A 6,000-nucleotide genomic window follows, 5' to 3' on the forward strand; every position below is an offset into this window, starting at 1 on the left:
ATAGATTCCGATATGTTGTGTCTGTGTTTTCATTTAACTCTAGGAAGTTTTTAATTTCCTCCTTAATGTCTTCTAAAACCCATTGATCACTCAGCAACCTATTGTTCATTCTCCAAGTGATGCTTGATTTTTCCTTCCTTCTTTTATCATTGATTTTCAGTTTCATTCCATTATGATCAGATAAGATGCATGGTATTATCTCTACCCCTTTATATTGTCTAAGAGTTGCCCTGTGACATAATATATGGTCTATTTTTGAGAAGGTTCCATGTGCTGCTGAGAAAAAAGTGTAACTACTTGATGTTGGGTGGTATAGTCTATATATGTCAATTAAGTCTAGATTGTTAATTGTGTTATTGAGATCTATAGTTTCCTTATTTAACTTTTGTTTGGAAGATCTGTCCAGTGGTGAGAGAGGTGTGTTGAAGTCTCCCATGATTATTGTATGGTGGTCTATTAGACTCTTGAACTTGAGAAGAGTTTGCTTGATGAACACATCTGCACCATTATTTGGGGCATATATATTTATGATTGTTATGTCTTGTTGGTGTATGGTTCCCTTGAGCAGTATGAAGTGTCCTTCTTTGTCCCTTTTGATTAACTTAGGCTTGAAATCTATTTTATTAGATATAAGTATGGACACTCCTGCTTGTTTCCGCAGTCCATATGAGTGGTATGATTTTTCCCAACCTTTCACCTTCAGTCTATGAATATCTTTTCCTATCAAATGCGTCTCCTGTAGACAGCATATTGTTGGGTCTTGTTTTGTGATCCATTCTACTAGCCTGTGTCTCTTAATTGGTGAGTTTAAGCCATTAACATTTAGGGTTATTATTGAGATATGGTTTGTTCTTCTATCCATATTTGTTTATTGATGTTACTAACCCTGATTTGTTATCCTCTTTGACTACTTTCCCCCCTTTACTGTCCTATCTCCCATTGTTGGTTTTCAATGTTATTTTCCATTTCCTCTTCCTGTAATGTTTTGCCAAGGATTTTTTGAAGAGATGGTTTTCTAGCTGCGAATTCTTTTAACTTTTGTTTATCGTGGAAGGTCTTAATTTCATCTTCTAACCTGAAGCTTAATTTCGCCGGATATACGATTCTTGGTTGGAGCCCATTGTCTTTCAGTGTTTGAAATATGTTATTCCAGGATCTTCTAGCTTTCAGAGTCTGTGTTGAGAGATCAGCTGTTATCCTGATTGGTTTACCCCTGAATGTAATCTGCTTTCTTTCTCTTGCAGCTTTTAAAATTCTCTCCTTATTCTGTATGTTGGACATCTTCATTATAATGTGTCTAGGTGTGGATCTCTTATGATTTTGCACATTCGGCGTCCTGTAGGCTTCTAGGATTTGGGATTCTGTCTCATTCTTCAATTCTGGGAAGTTTTCTCGTATTATTTCACTGAATAGACAGTTTATTCCTTTGGAATGGAGCTCTGTGCCTTCCTGTATCCCAATGACTCTTAAATTTGGTCTTTTGATATTGTCCCATAATTCTTGGATGTTCTGCTCATGGTTTCTTAGCAGACTTGCTGAGCTGTCTATGTTCTTTTCCAGTTGAAATACTTTGTCTTCATTGTCTGATGTTCTCTCTTCTAAGTGATCTACTCTGCTGGTAGTATTCTCAATTGAGTTTTTAAGTTGGTTTATAGTTTCCTGCATTTCTAGAATTTCTATTTGTTTGTTTTTTATTACCTCTATCTCCCTGTGAAATTGATCTTTTACTTCCTGGATTTGTTTGTCAATGTGATCTTTCATTGTCTGATTTTGCTGTCTCATGTCTTCCTTGAGACTCCAGATCATCTGAAGCATATAAATCCTGATGTCTTTATCTGACATTCCATCTGTTGCAGCTATTACCTCTTCTAAAGTTGAGTTGACCTGCATTACTTGTGGTCCTTTCTTTCCTTGTCTTTTCATACTGCTGGCGTTTCTTTCTGCTTGGTGCCACTGTTGTGTTTTTGAAATTTACCCCCTATTTATTTATGTTGCTCTTGTATAGTTGGGAAGTCTCCCTTGCTGGGAGGGTATTGGCTGTGCTCCTCCTCTAATTACGGTGGTCTGTCTACCCCGCTGATCGGTCGCAGGTCTGCCCCTGCTGCGGGCACTGGTGGTGGCTTTGCTCTGCCCCCACTCCAATTGTAGTCCATGGCACTGGGGCTCCTGTCCATGTTTTAGTCCATGGCACCCTAGCTCCAGGTAAATGTGAACAGAGACAGTTGTGAGAACCTGTCCTCATCCTTATGTTGGCCTCCTTGTGGATGTGTTAAAGATGAGATCCATGTTTTATCAGCAAAAGAAAAAAGGAAGTAATCAAGTATTTATGTGTTTATCCCCCTTTTATAACAAACACTAAGGAGAGCTTTCTCTTTAACACCTATAAATGAGGAGAAACATATAATTTAATTATTACCATTTTATGAAATGTAATAAAGCATAAAAGTGGTGGTTTGGAGTCCCACTAAGGTCATTAGATGAAAAACTAAACATCCTCCTGGGAATATCACACTGAAAACACCTGCTCCTGCTGACCAAGTTTACTATCACCAGGAAAAAGACAACTAGACACTATGTGCCTCCTAAAGAAAATACACCACACTGGCTCTGCAGGGTTCTTGCCCCAAACCCAATCCTTCATCTGATCAAGCTCCGGAGCTAAATAAGCAGTTAGGAAAACCAGAGTAACCATGTATATTAAAAGACACCATGGTGATCTAAAACCAAAATCAAAAGTATAAAAACTTATGCTGGGCATGGTGGTCCATGCCTGTATACCTACAACTTGGGAGGCTGAGGCAGGGGTACCACAAGTTCAAGAACAGTCTCACCAACTTAGTAAGACCCTCAGCATCTTAGTGAGACCCTACCTCAAAATAAAAAATAAAAAGAGTTGTGAGTGTAGCCCCTTGGTTTAATCTCCAGTACTACAAAAACAAAAATTTTTATATCTTACAACACTCAGTAACCTGAAAAATAAAATCAATAAATAATAAGGGGAAAAAAGTATACAGAGGGAACATAAAGATTAAAAATTACTCTTTCTCGCCCCCCTCCTCCTCCCTTTTACTTTCCTGTGCATGAGACCACATTTAATGCAACATACAGCAATGGCCTGGTGTTGACCACCTCCTCATAACCCAATAGAATATATTTACTCTCTGGGGGAGAATTTTCACTTGGTATTCAGTTGGAAATATTGTAGCAGGCTTATCACCATGGCCAACTGGAGTAGGTTGTATGGTTAAAGAAGTGCCCTTAAGTAAGGACCAACAGAGTACAATGGGGAGTGTAAGAGGTTCATGTGGCAGATCAAGGGACCAGCCCAGACTAAAATTATAAGGTCAAACACAAGGAGGTCTGGAAAAGAGACGTGTGGGGGATTGATGGGAGGCACAAAGTCATTGTGAAGCTCCTGGTCTCACAAAGTTGTGCCAACCAGGAGTCATCCACTGCACAAGTGGCACAATACAACCAGGTGGTTAGGATGAGTTGGGCAGTAGATGTTTTATAGCCTCTAGGTTCAGCTAACAAAGTGTGTTGACAATGTGTCCAAATCATATAGCTGTGATGGCACAAATGGGGATTAGGTAATAGCTCCCATAACATTGTAACATGACTTTTTCTTACCAATTATGACTGAGCACCTGATTTTACTGAATCTCTGCTGAATTCACTACAGATGCTGACCTTCAGTCCTTGATGACAGAATTGTCATATAGTACTTCAAACAGCCATAAAAAGATGATGGCAATGGTTTTCTTTCTCCTTAGGAAGCAGATTCAGTTGTGAGACCTGCTCATCTCTCATGGCCCTATATTTGCAGAGAGGAGCTACAGTGAGGAGGATGTTAATCTGCTAGAGTGGCTTATTGTGAAGAGCAGCAACAGAGAATGGGAGAGCAGTGTCTGAAATTGGGGTCTCTGATGACCTCATGGCTGTGGCATGCTTGGTGCCTGGGAAAGTTTCTCTGCAAAGGTGCAGGATGCTGTGGTAATGCCCTCCATGGGAGGCTCTATGCTAGAGTCTATTCATCTTTGACCTTGATCTCAGGCACCCTGCTCCTGGGAATACAGGAACTCTCTTGCTAGACAACCACAATGTTTCACACCTCCATTACCCCTGAGCCTGCCTGCCTAACAGTAACTTTAAACAATGGACTTCCTTGAGAGATACACAAAGCTCCTAACATCACAAACTGCACCTGTAAAATGTAACTGTGGAATAAGCTGCATAATGTTGCTAACTCTGTAACTTTCATGAATACAAAGAATGATGCTTACATAGTCTTTAATGGGATAATGAGACATATAAAAATAAAGATTGCTGGTGAAATTCTTTAGATTTGTTTCTTCATCAGAGAGTAGTGCTTCACCTGCCCCCCCAGCTGTTATCTTCAAAATCTACTTCCGTGAGTCTTTAATTTTCTTATCCCCCTTTTCCCCTTGCTGGAATCTGCTAGATTGGCCCTGCTGGTTGCGCCAGCTTATCAGTTTAGTACGTGGAATGTTTGGAGGCCATCAGGTGAAGGTTTATGTGTAACTCTAAGAATTTCTTCCCAGACAGGTTACTAGCACAAATATGACAGTAAAACAGGTAGATGAGGAAAAGAACTGCAGGTTTTGACAGAGACATTGAACAGGCTGTCTTCCATCTCTGAGACAAAGAGCAGCATCAATGGGTGAAGTCTCCTACCTCTTGTCTGTCTGACCATATTAGTGGTCAACACAATCCTCATTCTTCTAGTGAAGTTAGAATGAGCTAGGAAAGAGAATTATATTTAACTGTTAAAAACTGGATCTGAGAGTGGCCAACAGAAGAAATAAGAATGTCTCTTTCTAAATAGCCCAGATCAATAAAGATGTGGTATATACACTCAATGGAATATTACTCGGTTTTAAAGAAGAGTGAAATTATGGCGTTTGCCAGTAAATGGTTGGAGTTAGAGAATATCATGCTAAGCAAAATAAGCCAGTCCCAAAAAACCAAAGGCCAAATGTTTTCTCTAATATTTGGATGCTAGTTCACAATAAGCCGGGGGTGGGGGGCACTAGGGAAGAATAGCCTTACCTTAGATTAGGTAGAGGGAAGTGATGGGAGGGGAAGGTATGTGGGAATAGGAAAGAAAGTAGAATTAAACAGACATTATTACTGTATGTATATATGTGACTGCATGACCAATATGATTCTGCAACATGTACACCCAGAAATATGAGAAATTATATTCCATCTATGTATGATATATCAAAGTGCATAAATGCATTCTACTGTTGTGTATATCTAATTAAAAAACAAATAAAAAAATCAAAGATTTAAAAAAAAAATTTTAAATTAAAAATAAAATAGCCCTGATCAAAAGTTGCCTCTACAACAACATGATTTCAAGTAGCAAGAGATACACATTGGAAAACAGTTGATTCTGTGGGTTCTAAGGCCTGTTACCTCAGTTTATATGCACACCACTTGGTCTCCCATAATCACTTTCCTATGGAACACCATGTTTCAGTTTTTAAAGTCAATCACCTTCAAGTCCCACCACATCACCATTCTACCACAACTCTTGTGGCCTTGGGGCTCTGCCTGTGTGTGCAGAGGTGCCTAGTGTATATATTGACTATGAAATGATCTCTCACTGTTTCCCCTGTGATTATATTGATTTCTGTGTGGGAATAACACATATTTAAATTTCTTTTCAAGAGTCCACACACAGCTTGGTCCAGTGAGTTAGGCACTCAGCATGCTCTGCATAAAAATTTTTGATGGTGAGTTTACCATCCAGGTTTTCTATACTTGAGGACAATCAAAGGGAAAAAGAACTGGGGGAGGAATGAGGAAAAAAATAGATCATAGAAGAGAGACCTGGAGACCTGGAGTATTGCCATTGAGGGAAGGACTTAGATTGAGATCTTCTTTCAGCCTCTCTTACACCCACTGGATAATGTTCTTTTCAGAGTGCATCATAAAATGACTGGGGGCTGGTCTTAGCAGTCAGTGCTCCAC

The sequence above is a fragment of the Urocitellus parryii genome, chromosome 4, assembly GCF_045843805.1.
Source record: "Urocitellus parryii isolate mUroPar1 chromosome 4, mUroPar1.hap1, whole genome shotgun sequence".
NCBI classification, from domain to species: Eukaryota; Metazoa; Chordata; class Mammalia; order Rodentia; family Sciuridae; genus Urocitellus; species Urocitellus parryii.